The sequence below is a fragment of the Lucilia sericata genome, unplaced genomic scaffold, assembly GCF_015586225.1.
Source record: "Lucilia sericata isolate MDLA Ls3-8-SP2 unplaced genomic scaffold, ASM1558622v1 Contig000157F_arrow, whole genome shotgun sequence".
Lineage (NCBI taxonomy): Eukaryota > Metazoa > Arthropoda > Insecta > Diptera > Calliphoridae > Lucilia > Lucilia sericata.
The window spans coordinates 263,553-284,565 of record NW_023994187.1 but is presented as its reverse complement, the minus strand read 5'-3'; the positions used below and the strand labels follow the sequence as shown (position 1 = coordinate 284,565).

The 21,013-nt window shown below is 30.3% G+C and overlaps 1 protein-coding gene across 2 annotated transcripts in view; it reads right to left on the bottom strand.

Annotated features, from left to right (window-relative positions):
* LOC119601328 (protein SYM1) overlaps positions 1-19,440 on the bottom strand; it is a 50,494-nt gene extending 31,054 nt beyond the window's left edge. Inside the window, exon 1 of one of the 2 annotated variants that reach the window (XM_037952173.1) lies at positions 19,158-19,440. The gene's annotated coding sequence lies outside the window, so the exon portion shown is untranslated. Of the gene's footprint in view, positions 1-12,574; positions 12,594-19,157 lie in introns of those variants that run through there. The other variant, XM_037952174.1, reaches the window with a different exon arrangement.
* Positions 19,441-21,013: the final 1,573 nt, after the last annotated feature.

Sequence of the window (21,013 nt, the reverse complement as noted above, 5' to 3'; positions counted from 1 at the left end):
ATAGACTAGACTATAGACTAGACTATAGACTAGACTATAGACTAGACTATAGACTAGACTATAGACTAGACTATAGACTAGACTATAGACTAGACTATAGACTAGACTATAGACTAGACTATAGACTAGACTATAGACTAGACTATAGGACTAGACTATAGACTAGACTATAGACTAGACTATAGACTAGAGCTATAGACTAGACTATAGACTAGACTATAGACTAGACTATAGACTAGACTATAGACTAGACTATAGACTCGACTATAGGACTAGACTATAGACTAGACTATAGACTAGACTATAGACTAGACTATAGACTAGACTATAGGACTAGACTATAGACTAGGACTATAGACTAGACTATAGACTAGACTATAGACTAGACTATAGACAGACTATAGACTAGACTATAGACTAGACTATAGACTAGACTATAGACTAGACTATAGACTAGACTATAGACTAGATATAGACTAGACTATAGACTAGACTATAGACTAGACTATAGACTAGACTATAGACTAGACTATAGGACTAGACTATAGACTAGACTATAGACTAGACTATAGACTAGACTATAGACTAGACTATAGACTAGACTATAGACTAGACTATAGACTAGACTATAGACTAGACTATAGACTAGACTATAGACTAGACTATAGACTAGACTATAGACTAGACTATAGACTAGACTATAGACTAGACTATAGACTAGACTATAGACTAGACTATAGACTAGACTATAGACTAGACTATAGACTAGACTATAGACTAGACTATAGACTAGACTATAGACTAGACTATAGACTAGACTATAGACTAGACTATAGACTAGACTATAGACTAGACTATAGACTAGACTATAGACTAGACTATAGACTAGACTATAGACTAGACTATAGACTAGACTATAGACTAGACTATAGACTAGACTATAGACTAGACTATAGACTAGACTATAGACTAGACTATAGACTAGACTATAGAATAGACTATAGAATAGACTATAGAATAGACTATAGACTAGACTATAGACTAGACTATAGAGTAGACTATAGACTAGACTATAGACTAGACTATAGACTAGACTATAGACTAGACTATAGACTAGACTATAGAATAGACTATAGACTAGACTATAGACTAGACTATAGACTACATCCTATTTACAAACTAACTAGCAGACGAGCGACAGAACAAGATCTGCTTGGGATATCTTCAAAACTGTTTTAGTTGCAACTTCGTTGGGGTAGTATCGGCGAGATTTTTCTTCAAAACTTTTCTAGACACATGTAGAGGTGCCCAAGTTAAAATGTTATAAGATGCACTAGTCATCTTATAACTGAAATATCGGCTTGGGCTTTGCTTCAATCAATTTGGTCAAATATTGCAATGAAAGGGATAAAGAAGAAAGGTTTATGTTAACACATTCCGTGATTGCATGGCCTTTCACTTTTACTCTGCAAGTAGAACCACAAAACCTTCACCAAGCTTTGATATGATCATCCGAGTAAAAATACCAACAAAAGAAAACTGGACATCAAACACTGTCCCAAATATGGTTCAGAAAAAATTATGCTTACTAGATCGGATATCTTATTCGAAGAGCTTGTCTCTTATTCTCCAATAGATTGAGTAACTAATGCCTATTCATCTCGAGATAGTTTGGAGACGTCAATAATTAACATCTATGTAAACAGACTGATATCTATTACGACTCTGTTTGGACGCATGGAAGATCGTATGCGCTAACCATGCAACGTTAGGAAGTATCAACATAAAACCTTTGATGTGACTGAAATATGTATCTTGGTAGAAACGTCTTTTATGATCTGACTATCTCAAAAATGTGTCACTAAGGAATCAAGTCAAGTTTGCTAAAAGTACCGGATGATTCAGACGCCCACTTTAGGAAGGTTCTGGTGCTTTCTGGCCCTCTTGTGCTTGCTAATATGCGAGCTTCCTATATATTATAACCAGTTCAAATAGATCAGTGTTTCTTACTAATTTTTTTAAAGAACTTTCCTTGTAATTGGGGAATTATTCAAAGAACTTTATAATCCACATGTCCCAATTTTGAAAGGTTTATTTTTAACTGAAACGTAACTACATAGTTCGTTTTAAATTCAACTTGATTGTTTAAAATTCAACTTGATTGTTGATTTCTAACATCACACCCACTTTGACAGATGTCAAATAACAGTTCACTTTAATTCTTTATAGAAAATGTCAATAACTGCTATTTTAAAAGGGGTGGGGTGATTCGCATTAATACTTTTTGCAGCGTCATCATACATATATTCGATGGTGTTTGATGGGCTCAAATCAAAAGAGTTCATATAAGACTCTGTATTTTTGCGAATGTAATGATAAATTATTTTGTTCAATTTGTAATTTCGAAGGTAACTGTGTTATTTTAGGTATTAAACGAAATTTCCATTACAGGTATGTATTCTAAAGCATGTGTCTCTTTCTCTTACATTGAAAAATGTCATCCTAAGTAGAGTACTCTACGTACAAGAAATATCTTTTATCTTCAAATATTTCAAGCAAAATGACAAAAAAAAAGAAGAGAAAATCGAAAAACTTTTGTACTTGTAGTTTTAACATGTAATCGAAATTATTGTCTCTGGCTGTTCAAATGCATGTCAAAAACATTTGTCACATCGGTAACGAAAAAATATCTACAAAGAGTGGAAATTCTATTATTATCAGTATCGTCATAATCATGTCCCCCCCCCATACATGGAAACATTTAGTAAACAATTTTGTTTGGTAGTACGTACATACATACATACGTACATTATTGTATTTTTATGTTTATTGAAAAGTACATATTTAGATACTTGGATTCATAAAAACTGTCTTTTGATAGATTGATCGAAATAAATGATAAATACTCCTCTTTTCATCGTATGATATGTAAACATCACATGTTGGCTGTTTGGTGTTTTTAGTCGGTAAGGGGGTTTAGCTTTGGTCTGATTGATTGGTTTGATTTTAAATTGTTAAAAAGTCGTAAGGAGAAAAAATAAACAAATAATGAACGAAAATTTTAAAGACTTAAACGGCAAAGAATTAAGACGGCATACGTTTATGGGGTCTCATAAACCGAGAAAAATTATGAAATAGTAGTAACTTTTAAAAAATCGTACTTTTTAGGACTAAAAGTACCAAACTACTTTTCGGTTTATTTATAAGATTTCTTAAATAATTACAAGGGCATTTTATTGGAAAATATTGGAACAAAGGACTAAGTCCATTAACTAGTCTGTGGACAAGTTTATTGACTAGACTATGGACTAGTCTATTAATTAGTTTATGGACTAGTTTATTGACTACTTAGTATTTTAACTAGTCTATTGTGTAATCTGTGCAATTGACAAGTCCTTTGTCTAGTCGGTGAACTAGACTATTGGCTAGTCTGTAGACTAGCTTATTGGATAGTATGTGGACTAGTTTATTGCTTAGTTTACGGCCAAGACTATAGTCCAGTCTGTGGACTACACTATTGGCTAGTTTGTGGACCAAAGTATTGGCTAGTATGTGTACTAGTTTATTGACTGGTATGTGTACTAGTCTATGGACTAATCAATTAACTAGTCGATGGTCCAGTCTATAGACTAGTCTATTGTATACTCTGTGAACTATATTAATGACTAGTCAGTGGACTAGTTTAGTCTATGAACTAGCCTATTGTCTAGTCTGCGGACTATAATATTGGTTAGTTTTTGGACTAGACTATTGGCTAGTCTGTGGATTGGACTATTGTCTAGTCTGTGGACTAATCTATGGAATAGTTTATTGACTAGTATATTGTTGGAATCTATTGACTAGTATGTGGACTAGTCCTTAGACTACTAGTCTACGACCTAGTCTATGGTACAGTCTGTGGACTTGATTATTGGCTAGTTTGTGGACTAAAGTGTTGGCTAGTCTGTGTACTAGTTTATTGACTGGTCTGTGTACTAGTCATTGGACTAATCGATTAACTAGTCTATGGTCCAATCTATTGATTAGTCTATTGACTAGTATATGGACAAGTCGATAGACTAGTCTATTAACTACTCTGTGAACTATATTAATGAATAGTCTGTGGACTAGTTTAGTCTATGAACTAGCCTATTGTCTAGTTGCGGACTATAATATTGGTTAGTTTTTGTACTAGACTATTACCTAGTCTGTGGATTGGACTATAGTCCACAGAAACTAGTCTATGTAATAGTTTATTGACTAGTCTATGGTCTAATCTATTGACTAGTCCTTAGTCTACCTTATGGACTGGTCAGTGATTTAGTCCATGGATTAGTCTATTAACTATTCTCGGAAATAGTTTATTGACTAGTCTATGGTCTAGAATATTGTCAAGTCTAGTCTATTGACTAATATATGGGGTAGTCTATTGACTAGTTTGTCTAATATATGAACTAGTCAATTAACTAGTTTGTGGATTAGTCCATAGAATGACTAGTCTGTTGACTGGTCTATAGATGTTTTATACAATATGTACTTTGAAAGGAAGGTCTTTGATATCAGAAATATGGTGACACGGTTTTACTTAATTATATTTAAAGATAAAATAGGAACCGTTGTCATATAAAATGAAATTTATTATAAATATGCATTACAAACTATTTAACATATTTTGTTAAAAAAGGGGTGAGCCCACACATGTGCTTTTTATCCACCTCTATTTACTATCAATCCATCTTAAGGCGTTACAATACTCAATCAATTAATGGATTTTTTCCATTTTTTTTTCTTGTAGTTTCAATAAGTACATATGTATTCCTATAATATATTTTGACACCTAAGAAAATACCAAGAACAATGAACAGAAAAAATAATCAAAAACACCACCAACCCATGAAAAAACACATACTTCCACTTATATTAACAGAAGAAAAAAACAACACTCCCTCGGAAAATAAAATATCAAAAGACTTGAACGCAGTGGTGTAACAAATCTTAATTGTACTTTGATGTTATACGCCACATTTACTAAAAGTATAAAAGAAATATAAAGAAAATTTCATTACCACAGGATTTCAAACGAACAGCCTTAATTAAAATTGCAGAAAGGGGAAGAAAAATAAACGTATTGTAACGAAAGGGGTGAATTAAAAAAAAAAAAAACCATTTCAATTTTTCGAAATCATTTTTAGCAGGATGCCATCATCATGACCATAATGTTAATGATGAAAAATAGACACGCTAACGGGAAATCATTCATAATCATTAAATTTATTTCCCTTTTTTGGAAATTATTATTCTTTCCTTATTAAAGAAAGAAAATAATTGTTGTATTTTCAATTTAAAGTAAATAAAACGAAATTGATTGTAAGAGTAAGAACAAATTTGTTTTTAGCATGTTGAACTGCAATAAATACATTAAAGTTCAATTTAAATTTTTTAGCATTTTTAAATAGTTTTAAAATTTAATAAACTGAAATATTAAAAGTTAGCTTTGCGAGGGGGAATTGAAAAGCTACACAGAAGAAACTTTCTAGATCAGACCCAGCTGTCCTTAGAGAAAGTAATTGGCAAGCAGTCTGTTATCTACTGGTCTCAATTAGACAAACACTTTTCAATATGAATCATATAAAATTTCTACAATTCACAATCGTACAGAAACTTGTGTTTCTTCTCACCAATCCCGAGATTGAAGAATCCCATGTAGAAATACCTATCAATCGAAGCGTATTAATGTAAAGTATAGATTTCTTATGGCAGTTCTCTTCCCTTTTCAAAGTCCAGCTATAGACTAGACCATAGACTAGATTATAGACTATACTATAGACTAGACTATACACTAGACTACACTATAAACTAAACTATAGACTAGACTATAGACTAGCATATAGACTAAACTATAGACTAGTCTACAGACTATACTATAGTATATAGCATAATACTATACTAAAGACTAGACTATAGACTAGATTATAGACTAGATTATAGACTAGACTATAGACTAGACTATAGACTAGACTATAGACTAGACTATAGACTAGACTATAGACTAGCCTATAGACTAGATTATAGACTAGACTATAGACTAGATTATAGACTAGACTATAGACTAGATTATAGACTAGACTATAGACTAGATTATAGACTAGACTATAGACTTGACTAGACTATAGACTTGACTATAGACTAGACTATAGACTAGACTGTAGACTAGACTATAGACTAGACTATAGACTAGACTATAGACTAGACTATAGACTAGACTATAGACTTGACTATATACTAGACTGTAGACTAGACTATAGACTAGACTATAGACTAGACTATAGACTAGACTATAGACTAGACTATAGACTAGACTATAGACTAGACTATAGACTAGACTATAGACTAGACTATAGACTAGACTATAGACTAGACTATAGACTAGACTATAGACTAGACTAGACTAGACTATAGACTAGACTATAGACTAGACTATAGACTAGAATATAGACTAGACTATAGACTAGACTAGACTATAGACTAAACTATAGACTAGACTATAGACTAGACTCTAGACTAGAATATAGACTAGACTATAGACTAGACTATAGACTAGACTATAGACTAGACTATAGACTAGACTATAGACTATATAGACTAGACTATAGACAAGACTATAGACTAGACTATAGACTAGACTATAGACTAGACTATAGACTAGACTATAGACTAGACTATAGACTAGACTATAGACTAGACTATAGACTAGACTATAGACTAGACTAGACTAGACTAGATTTAAGACTAGACTATAGACTAGACTATAGACTAGACTATAGACTAGACTATAGACTAGACTATAGACTAGGCTATAGACTGGACTATAGACTGGACTATAGACTAGACTATAGACTAGACTATAGACTAGACTATAGACTAGACTATAGACTAGACTATAGACTAGACTATAGACTAGACTATAGACTAGACTATAGACTAGACTATAGACTAGACTAGACTAGATTTTAGACTAGACTATAGACTAGACTATAGACTAGACTATAGACTAGACTATAGACTAGACTATAGACTAGACTATAGACTAGACTATAGACTAGACTATAGACTAGACTATAGACTAGACTATAGACTAGACTATAGACTAGACTATAGACTAGACTATAGACTAGACTATAGACTAGACTATAGACTAGACTATAGACTAGACTATAGACTAGACTATAGACTAGACTATAGACTAGACTATAGACTAGACTATAGACTAGACTATAGACTAGACTATAGACTAGACTATAGACTAGACTATAGACTAGACTATAGACTAGACTATAGACCAGACTATAGACTAGACTATAGACTAGACTATAGACTAGACTATAGACTAGACTATAGACTAGACTATAGACTAGACTATAGACTAGACTATAGACTAGACTATAGACTAGACTATAGACTAGACTATAGACTAGACTATAGACTAGACTATAGACTAGACTATAGACTAGACTATAGACTAGACTATAGACTAGACTATAGACTAGACTATAGACTAGACTATAGACTAGACTATAGACTAGACTATAGACTAGACTATAGACTAGACTATAGACTAGACTATAGACTAGACTATAGACTAGACTATAGACTAGACTATAGACTAGACTATAGACTAGACTATAGACTAGACTATAGACTAGACTATAGACTAGACTATAGACTAGACTATAGACTAGACTATAGACTAGACTATAGACTAGACTATAGACTAGACTATAGACTAGACTATAGACTAGACTATAGACTAGACTATAGACTAGACTATAGACTAGACTATAGACTAGACTATATACTAGACTATAGACTAGACTATAACTAGACTATAGACTAGACTATAGACTAGATTAGACTAGACTATACTATACTATAGACTAGAGTATAGACTAGACTATAGACTAGACTATAGACTCGACTATAGACTAGACTATAGACTAGACTATAGACTAGACTATAGACTAGACTGTAGACTAGACTATAGACTAGACTATAGACTAGACTATAGACTAGACTATAGACTAGACTATAGACTAGACTATAGACTAGACTATAGACTAGACTATAGACTAGACTATAGACTAGACTATAGACTAGACTATAGACTAGACTATAGACTAGACTATAGACTAGACTATAGACTAGACTATAGACTAGACTATAGACTAGACTATAGACTAGACTATAGACTAGACTATAGACTAGACTATAGACTAGACTATAGACTAGACTATAGACTAGACTATAGACTAGACTATAGATAGACCTAGACTGACTATAGACTAGACTATAGACTAACTATAGACTAGACTATAGCCTAGACTATAGACTAGACTATAGACTAGACTATAGACTAGACTATAGACTAGACTATAGACTAGACCTATAGACTAGACTATAGACTAGACTATAGACTAGCTATAGACTAGACTATAGACTAGACTATAGACTAGACTATAGACGAGACATAGACTAGACTATAGACTAGACTATAGACTAGAGCTATATACTAGACTATAGACTAGACTATACTAGACTATAGACTAGACTATAGACTAGACTAGACTAGACTATAGACTAGACTAAGACTAGACTATAGACTAGACTATAGACTAGACTATAGACTAGACTATAGACTAGACTATAGACTAGACTATAGACTCGACTATTAGACTAGACTATAGACTAGACTATAGACTAGACTATAGACTAGACTATAGACTAGACTATAGACTAGACTATAGACTAGACTATAGACTAGACTATAGACTAGACTATAGACTAGACTATAGACTAGACTATAGACTAGACTATAGACTAGACTATAGACTAGACTATAGACTAGACTATAGACTAGACTATAGACTATAGAGATTAAAAAAAGTTCTTACTAGCGAAAACTCAAACGCGTAAAGTGTAATTCTTTACTGTTTTATTTTTGATCTTTAATAAATTTCATAAAAAAGATAATAAAGTTTTTTTATTATAATATTATTAATAAAAAGAAATGTTTCAAAGTTATTATAAAAAATACAAACGATCGTTTATATAATTTGTCATAAATTAGTTTCACATCACGTTATTTATCACAACCCTATTATACAAAAGAAAATTATCAACGTCACTTTTGCCTCATTTCTATTACGTCAAAATCGTCTAAATTTAATTAACATGTGATTAATCTTGAAAAAAAAAATTAAAAATAACATTGCAAGTGTGAACGCAATCTAAATAAAATACAAATTCATTGTTTATTTAGGGGACGCTAATAAACAAAAACACACAAACACACGCACATGCTTTAAAAGTGAGCTGTTTAAATATTTAAAGAAAACTTAATATTTAGATAAATAAACAAATAATCCAATATGAAATTACTAAAGTAAACAATGAGAAAATTAAACTGGTTACTTTATTTAAACAACAGATAAGAAAGAATAAACAATTATGAAATTGTACTAAAGTGAGGAAGTGTTGATGGGTATATGCGTTATCAGATGCCCTACAGCAGTGATTTTGGCAACGAATATATGATGGAAGCTTAATATAGAAAGCTTATGTGAAACGTATTCCGATCGAAAGAAATAGTAGTCCGATGGATCAAGATCTAGAAATCAATTAGAACACTATTCTCTGATTCTAACGACATAATTGTCCACAAACTTATAACACCCAATGCACTGTAGTAGAGGAGGGTATAAAAATAAATTTTGTAAATAAATTCTACAAATAATAATATTAATAATGAGTACGACAGTGATTGTACAATGTACATATGACAATGTACAAGTACTCGCATGAATGACAGAATTTATAGATTAGATGATAGTATTCGACGTACTTGGGTTCCTTGTTTTTCTTATTTAAAATATTAAAATAAAACAACAACAAATATTTACCTTCAATATATAATGACAAACAGTTATGCAGCAACAGATTTACATATATTCAAATATTTTATGTAATTTCCACACATAAGTTACTCTCAAAACCTAAAGACACGGAAGGACAGATATGTCATTCAAATGCCATATATTTCATATAGCACAGTGGCTCATTTTGAGAAAAATTCAAACATTATATTGATTTATTTTAACATTTCCGCTAGTAATTCAAAAATTTTTTGTCCTAAAATTGTCTTCTTCATTACATAAATTTTTCTACATTCTTTACCTAGAAGTTGACCACTGTGCATTGCGCATAACGAAGAAAAAATCGTTGAAAATATAAAAAAAAAAAACATTCAATAAAAGCAACAGACATGACACATATGCCAAAATCCGGCACGAAATCTAATTAAACGTGAATTTTTGTAGTTTTACTTTTTTCAGTTTAAATTTTTATTTATTTTTTGTTATTTTATTTTTCATCTTGTGATATTTCTACGAAATAATTGTACGAATTCTGAACACACATTGTTTATACTTATTCTTCTTTGATATTGTTTGCGAACAAAAGCCAACAGAAAAATGCAAATCTTGCTAAACTGTAAAGACATCAGAGCAACATAAGAAAAATTTTAATAACAAGATCGGGTTTTACTTCTTTTTTTTTCTTCAGAAATAGTGCTTAAAGTAGATTTTTTGAAAATAAAACATTTACATACTTACAGATAAAAAAATCACGCTTATTTGATACAAGACTGTCTTAAGTCCAACTGTTATACAAGTTTAGGTATTAACTAAAGAGTAGAATATAGACTAAAGTATGGATTATACTTTACACTACACTATAGACTAGACTATAGACTAGTCTATAGACTATAATATAAACATGACCATAGACTAGACTTAACACTAGACTATAGACAAAACTATAGACTAGACTATAGACTTGACTTTAGACTATACTATTGACTAGACTAGACTATAGACTAGATTATAGACTAGACTATAGACTAGACTATAGACTAGACTATAGACTATAGACTAGACTATAGACTAGACTATAGACTAGACTATAGACTAGACTATAGACTAGACTATAGACTAGACTATAGACTAGACTATAGACTAGACTATAGACTAGACTATAGACTAGACTAAGACTAAACTATAGACTAGACTATAGACTAGACTATAGACTAGACTATAGACTAGACTATAGACTAGACTATAGACTAGACTATAGACTAGACTATAGACTAGACTATAGACTAGACTATAGACTAGACTATAGACTAGACTATAGACTAGACTATAGACTAGACTATAGACTAGACTATAGACTAGACTATAGACTAGACTATAGACTAGACTATAGACTAGACTATAGACTAGACTATAGACTAGACTATAGACTAGACTATAGACTAGACTATAGACTAGACTATAGACTAGACTATAGACTAAACTAGACTAGACTATAGACTAGACTATAGACTAGACTATAGACTAGACTATAAACTATACTACAGACTTGACTATAGACTAGATTATAGACTAGACTATAGACTAGACTATAGACTAGACTATAGACTAGACTATAGACTAGACTATAGACTAGACTATAGACTAGACTATAGACTAGACTATAGACTAGACTATAGACTAGACTATAGACTAGACTATAGACTAGACTATAGACTAGACTACAGACTAGACTACAGACTAGACTATAGACTAGACTATAGACTAGACTATAGACTAGACTATAGACTAGACTATAGACTAGACTATAGACTAGACTATAGACTAGACTATAGACTAGACTATAGACTAGACTATAGACTAGACTATAGACTAGACTATAGACTAGACTATAGACTAGACTATAGACTAGACTAGACTATAGACTAGACTATAGACTAGACTATAGACAAGACTAGATTATATACTAGACTGGAGTATTGACTAGACCATATGCTGAATTTTCTATGACTACACTGAGTCGTCGATGCAAAATGGATCCATTATGATAACCCGAAACGTACGAGATTTAGCGGCTGGACCGTCCCAGGAAACATTTTTCGAATTATGCTGATTCGTTAGAAAAAAATTACCGGAAAACGCTTGAAGACATTTTGCAATACCTGTAAAGTGCTATTTAGAAGAAAGTGGTTGGGAACTTTTGCCTTTTCCTTATTCCACATTGCTCCACCAAACAACTACAAATTTATAAGGGTAATTCTGGAAACTGGTGGTACTTCTTTGGTATTATAAGTTATTCTAAAGCTACGTAATTTGTTTTTGAACTTAATTAAATCTCCCCGCCAAAATCGACTCTTTGTTACAACTATGTAACGAAATTGACAGCTGTTGCCATGATTGATTGCAAATTGATGGCGAAAATTTTAAGACAGGAAATACAATGACAAATTCGTCACACTAACATTACAACTTTTGCAAAGTTATGAGACAAGTTTTTTCAATATATGCAACCTAACCCTAACGTATGACACTTATACATTGTATGTTTTTTAAATGATTGATAATTTTAAAATTTTATAGTTCCACACCCACTGTGTTTTATTTTCATATTACTCGTAATTTTTTTATAATTTTTATAAAGTGAGTTTATTTTAATTTATTTTTAATACCATTTAACAAAAAACAAACTTTTGGTGCAATTCTGTCTGTACGACAGTAAAAAATTTCTCAAAACTTTGTACATTTTTCTTCTTCGTTCATCTATTTAAAAAATTTGAACTATTTTTTTACGTTTCTTCTTTAGCACTTACAATGACACTGCTGTGCACAAGTAAGACAATTTTTTTTTTTTTTGTATGAATTACGACAAAAATTTTGGGTTACATATTTGTACGTACATGAGACTACAATAGTCTAAATTTAGATGAATCTTTTTTTCTCTTAAAACACATTCTTAGCGAAATGACACGTTTTTGTAAATGTCCTTCTAAATTGAACGAATCATTTTTTGTTCAATTTATTTAATTTTTTGCCCTCGTTGTAAATTTCAACGTAAAAGCATGTGATAAATGACAATACATTCAAGTTTTTTCTTTTATTTAGGTTTTTATTATCTTCTCGTTTGCATTTATTTTAGTTTATTTTGGGTTTTTCTCTCTCGCTGTTTTGCAATTCTATTGACATTAAAAGATTTTACGTCAATTGTAAAATTCTATGGTTTAATTCTTGAGAAAATTGTTTTGTAATTCATTTAAGTATTTTTAGATTTAATTATTTCGTGTGAACCGATTTCAAAGGTAAAAATGCGGGAATTATATAAGAGTTAAATAAGGAGCAGTTGGGTTTCCGGAATATATTTTCGCACGACCACAAAAATTTATAAATTCAGTTGATTAAAAAAATACTTTCAACTCGCTGCTTTGACAAGAAAAAAGTCGACCGTTGCAGCAATTGTTAAAAGTGACTAGACTAGACTATAGACTAAATTCTAGACTAGACTATAGACTAAACTATAGACTAGACTATAGACTAGACTATAGACTAGACTATAGACTAGACTATAGACTAGACTATAGACTAGACTAAAGACTAGACTATAGACTAGACTATAGACTAGACTATAGACTAGACTATAGACTAGACTATAGACTAGACTATAGACTAGACTATAGACTAGACTATAGACTAGACTATAGACTAGACTATAGACTAGACTATAGCTACTATAGACTATAGACTAGACTATAGACTAGACTATAGACTAGACTATAGACTAGACTATAGACTAGACTATAGACTAGACTATAGACTAGACTATAGACTAGACTATAGACTAGACTATAGACTAGACTATAGACTAGACTATAGACTAGACTATAGACTAGACTATAGACTAGACTATAGACTAGACTATAGACTAGACTATAGACTAGACTATAGACTAGACTATAGACTAGACTATAGACTAGACTATAGACTAGACTATAGACTAGACTATAGACTAGACTATAGACTAGACTATAGACTAGACTATAGACTAGACTATAGACTAGACTATAGACTAGACTATAGACTAGACTATAGACTAGACTATAGACTAGACTATAGACTAGACTATAGACTAGACTATGGACTAGACTATGGACTAGACTATAGACTAGACTATGGACTAGACTATGGACTAGACTATAGACTAGACTATAGACTCGACTATAGACTCGACTATAGACTCGACTATAGACTAGACTATAGACTAGACTATAGACTAGACTATAGACTAGACTATAGACTCGACTATAGACTCGACTATAGACTAGACTATAGACTAGACTATAGACTAGACTATAGACTAGACTATAGACTAGACTATAGACTAGACTATAGACTAGACTATAGACTAGACTATAGACTAGACTATAGACTCGACTATAGACTAGACTATAGACTAGACTATAGACTAGACTATAGACTAGACTATAGACTAGACTATGGACTAGACTATGGACTATGGACTAGACTATAGACTAGACTATGGACTAGACTATGGACTAGACTATAGACTAGACTATAGACTCGACTATAGACTCGACTATAGACTCGACTATAGACTAGACTATAGACTAGACTATAGACTAGACTATAGACTCGACTATAGACTCGACTATAGACTCGACTATAGACTAGACTATAGACTAGACTATAGACTAGACTATAGACTAGACTATAGACTAGACTATAGACTAGACTATAGACTAGACTATAGACTAGACTATAGACTAGACTATAGACTAGACTATAGACTAGACTATAGACTAGACTATAGACTAGACTATAGACTAGACTATAGACTAGACTATATACTAGACTATAGACTCGACTATAGACTAGACTATAGACTAGACTATAGACTAGACTATAGACTAGACTATAGACTCGACTATAAACTCGACTATAGACTAGACTATAGAGTAGACTAGACTATAGAGTAGACTAGACTATAGACTAGACTATAGACTAGGCTATAGACTAGACTATAGACTCGACTATAGACTCGACTATAGACTCGACTATAGACTAGACTATAGACTAGACTATAGACTCGACTATAGACTAGACTATAGACTAGACTATAGACTAGACAATAGATTAGACTATAGACTAGACTATAGACTAGACTATAGACTAGACTATAGACTAGACTATAGACTAGACTATAGACTAGACTATAGACTAGACTATAGACTAGACTATAGACTAGACTATAGACTAGACTATAGACTAGACTATAAACTTGACTATAGACTGGACTTCTAGTTGGTAGCTTTGAAATTCTTAATCTCTACTACTCTGAATCCATTCAATTGTCATGTACTTATGTCATATTTACCTTGAATTTTAAATCCATTTAACTTTTAATTGAATTTTTTTCCTGCATAAAATTCACTGTAAAGTATTAAATTTACATTTATGACTTATAAAATGTTATACAAATCCGCCTAAAAGATTATATTATTTAGCTCCTAAGTAGTGAATCAGCATTTTCAAGAAACGCATTTTAAGTAAATTTTGTTTATTTAGCAAATTTACAAGTGAAAATGAAATGAGTACGTTTAAACTAATAAAATATTTAAATTTTAAAACGAAATGATTTCACTTGAAAATGTATGAATGTAAATTTGTTTAAGGCCATTTAATTATTTATTTTTGCATCTTAAAACGTTTGCGGTTTTCATTTTGGTATGAATATTTAATAGATTCTGTGTAAATTTAATTATTGTTTATTTTACTCTTACTTTAGTAATCCGCACCAAACTGTGTAGCAGGTGTGGGCTTTGTGGCCTCAAAAATTTAGTATCAGTTAGTGAAGAAAGTAACTAACTAACTAACTACTAACTAACTAACTAACTAACTAACTAACTAACTAACTAACTAACTAACTAACTAACTAACTAACTAACTAACTAACTAACTAACTAACTAACTAACTAACTAACTAACTAACTAACTAACTAACTAACTAACTAACTAACTAACTAACTAACTAACTAACTAACTAACTAACTAACTAACTAACTAACTACTAACTAACTAACTAACTAACTAACTAACTAACTAACTAACTAACTAACTAACTAACTAACTAACTAACTAACTAACTAACTAACTAACTAACTAACTAACTAACTAACTAACTACTAACTAACTAACTAACTAACTAACTAACTAACTAACTAACTAACTAACTAACTAACTAACTAACTAACTATCTAACTAACTAACTAACTATCTAACTAACTAACTAACTAACTAACTAACTAACTAACTAACTAACTAACTAACTAACTAACTAACTAACTAACTAACTAACTAACTAACTAACTAACTAACTAACTAACTAACTAACTAACTAACTAACTAACTAACTAACTAACTAACTAACTACTAACTAACTACTAACTACTAACTAACTAACTAACTAACTAACTATCTAACTAACTAACTAACTAACTAACTAACTAACTAACTAACTAACTAACTAACTAACTAACTAACTAACTAACTAACTAACTAACTAACTAACTAACTAACTAACTAACTAACTAACTAACTAACTAACTAACTAACTACTAACTAACTAACTAACTAACTAACTAACTAACTAACTAACTAACTAACTAACTAACTAACTAACTAACTAACTAACTAACTAACTAACTAACTAACTAACTAACTAACTAACTAACTAACTAACTAACTAACTAACTAACTAACTAACTAACTAACTAACTAACTAACTAACTAACTAACTAACTAACTAACTAACTAACTAACTAACTAACTAACTAACTAACTAACTAACTAACTAACTAACTAACTAACTAACTAACTAACTAACTAACTAACTAACTAACTAACTAACTAACTAACTAACTAACTAACTAACTAACTAACTAACTAACTAACTAACTAACTAACTAACTAACTAACTAACTAACTAACTAACTAACTAACTAACTAACTAACTAACTAACTAACTAACTAACTAACTACTAACTAACTAACTAACTAACTACTAACTAACTAACTAACTAACTAACTACTAACTAACTAACTACTACTAACTAACTAACTAACTAACTAACTAACTAACTAACTAACTAACTAACTAACTAACTAACTAACTAACTACTACTAACTAACTAACTAACTAACTAACTAACTAACTAACTAACTAACTAACTAACTAACTAACTAACTAACTAACTAACTAACTAACTAACTAACTAACTAACTAACTAACTAACTAACTAACTACTAACTAACTAACTAACTAACTAACTAACTAACTAACTAACTAACTAACTAACTAACTAACTAACTAACTAACTAACTAACTAACTAACTAACTAACTAACTAACTAACTAACTAACTAACTAACTAACTAACTAACTAACTAACTAACTAACTAACTAACTAACTAACTAACTACTAACTAACTAACTAACTAACTAACTAACTAACTAACTAACTAACTAACTAACTAACTAACTAACTAACTAACTAACTAACTAACTAACTAACTAACTAACTAACTAACTAACTAACTAACTAACTAACTAACTAACTAACTATGATAGTTAAATCACACCCATTAAGCGCGTAAGTGGAGCTCGTTACTTTCAATTTCTCAGGAGGCGACTGGCTTTATATTGAAAATGTTTATTTCTCCAAGTGATTCAGAATAGTATTTCAATGGTTTGGCAGCTTGATAAGCAGGTGGAGTTATTTCAGCTTGAATCATTTGGGTTTTAATATACGGTTCATTTGTGATAAACTACAAACAAACTTACCTCATGTCACCACCAATGTTTAGGTACAAGATGGGTTAATGGACATATTAAATAAGTTTTAAAATATCCAAGAGGTCTTAAGAAATCGACTGCGTAGTGCTACAAGGCTAACCGCAGTCCCAGTCCATTGCTCACTACTGCACCTATATAGAGATAATGTATTTTTAAAATCGAGCATGTAGTTCCAGATGGTCTCCAAAATTTCTGGCAAACATACCGTAATGACCGATGTCTAAAGTCTGATCATGGTACAATGACTTCTGAATTATTAGAATTCTTAAGTTGTCAGCTAATTTGGCCTTCATATCGAATCTACTACAAATATTTTATGCACACATATCTTGCATAAGAAATGGCTATTGAGACATATTACGTTCAAACAATTACGCCGTAAGTATCACCGAGAGCATCGTTACATACTAGTTGGCTCCAAATACACAAAAGAATTTTGATAAATAGCTAATGGCGCGTAATTTGAAAACTCAATCGATTATAATAGGATATTTTATAGGTCATGGCTAAGTGTAATACATAAGCACTACTATAACAAGTACATACTTACATTCATACATACATAAGTATTTATATTATAACAAATGCAGCCAAAAGTATCTAATATAATGCGCAGTTGTAGTGTGAAAAATTTCTCAGCCAAAAACCCATAACACACTTATCGAATCCTATAGATTTCTAAATTGCCTAAATAAGAAATCAATTTCGTAAGAAGATATAATAAAAACAATTTATCAAACAATACCCCTGATCGTAAATTGTTAATAGAAATTCTTAGAAGAAAAATACATACATAAGTCATTAAATGAATAACAAATTTTGTCGTTTTAATGAAAAATCAAATAAATCAAATTTATTTCGTATGACTCTAATGAATTCATCAATTGTAGATGAAATTAAATGAAAAACACATTTTCAATCATTTTACGATACGCACCAATTCTTGTGCGGCGGTCACTTGTACTCACATTCATTTACGAAATAAATCATGAACATGGCACGTGATTTAAATTTAGAAATGAATTAAATACAAAAAAAAAATATAATTTAATTTTATTTGAGTTTTTTTTTCTACATTTATTTATTTCTTTATTAATGCACAGACAGCTGGTTTCATTTATTTATATAGTTTTTGCAATTTTTTGTTATAATTTTTTTTTTTTCATTTTTATACATAAATTGTGCAATCATTTAAATTAAGGCACTTATAAATAATTTATGAATAATTTTTTAACTTTGAAGCACTTGCATTGCAATTGAAAGAAAAAATATATTTTTTACAAAATTAACAGGCCTACTCATGGTAATTGAGCTAAAAACTACAGCAATTAGTTGTTTGTATTTCTTTATTTTATATTTTTTTTAAATTATTTTTTACACTACACTTACTTGTTTAATAAATTTCTTGCGTAATGTTTTATGATTAACATTAATAATTTGGTTTTTGGAGGTTTTTCTTGTTGAAAATCATCTGTTGTTTTTTTAATTAAAACTATTAATTTTTGTTTTTATTGGTTGGCAAAAACATTAATAATTTAATTAAATTTTTTTTATTTAATATTATTTTGTGTATTTTTCGTTATTTTTTTTTATAAACAAATAAAAATGATTCAGTTTTAGTTAAACATGCCGTCCGTAATTTTACAATTAAACTAATTTTGTTCAAAATCTGTTTCAATGTCAATGGCACGAAAAAATTTTGAAATTTTACATTGAGATTTTTCAAAGAAAATTCATACAAAAAGGAAAATGCACAATTGTTAGAGTGGCCATCCGTTTCTTTTAGTTGAGAGATCTCTTTAAATAGTTTTTGTGAGAGCGTTTGGGTTAATAAGGAGAATATTAGCTTTTTTAATGGAAGAGGTTTGATTTAATGAGTGTCTTTTCGTTTGTGGGAGCTTACCTCGCTAACAATCTATCCATCCATATCTATCTATCTATCTATCTATCTATCTATCTATCTATCTATCTATCTATCTATCTATCTATCTATCTATCTATCTATCTATCTATCTATCTATCTATCTATCTATCTATCTATCTATCTATCTATCTATCTATCTATCTATCTATCTATCTATCTATCTATCTATCTATCTATCTATCTATCTATCTATCTATCATCTATCTATCTATCTATCTATCTATCTATCTATCTATCTATCTATCTATCTATCTATCTATCTATCTATCTATCTATCTATCTATCTATCTATCTATCTATCTATCTATCTATCTATCTATCTATCTATCTATCTATCTATCTATCTATCTATCTATCTATCTATCTATCTATCTATCTATCTATCTATCTATCTATCTATCTATCTATCTATCTATCTATCTATCTATCTATCTATCTATCTATCTATCTATCTATCTATCTATCTATCTATCTATCTATCTATCTATCTATCTATCTATCTATCTATCTATCTATCTATCTATCTATCTATCTATCTATCTATCTATCTATCTATCTATCTATCTATCTATCTATCTATCTATCTATCTATCTATCTATCTATCTATCTATCTATCTATCTATCTATCTATCTATCTATCTATCTATCTATCTATCTATCTATCTATCTATCTATCTATCTATCTATCTATCTATCTATCTATCTATCTATCTATCTATCTATCTATCTATCTATCTATCTATCTATCTATCTATCTATCTATCTATCTATCTATCTATCTATCTATCTATCTATCTATCTATCTATCTATCTATCTATCTATCTATCTATCTATCTATCTATCTATCTACTATCTTCTATCTATCTATCTATCTATCTATCTATCTATCTATCTACTATCTATCTATCTATCTATCTATCTATCTATCTATCTATCTATCTATCTATCTATCTATCTATCTATCTATCTATCTATCTATCTCTATCTATCTATCATCTATCTATCTATCTATCTATCTATCTATCTATCTATCTATCTTCTATCTATCTATCTATCATCTATCATCTATCTATCTATCTATCTCTCTCTATCTATCTATCTATCTATCTATCTATCTATCCATCTATCTATCTATCTATCTATCTATCTATCTATCTATCTATCTATCTATCTATCTATCTATCTATCTATCTATCTATCTATCTATCTATCTATCTATCTATCTATCTATCTATCTATCTATCTATCTATCTATCTATCTATCTATCTATCTATCCTATCTATCGTTTCACAAGATAGTTGATTTTAAAAATGTTTTT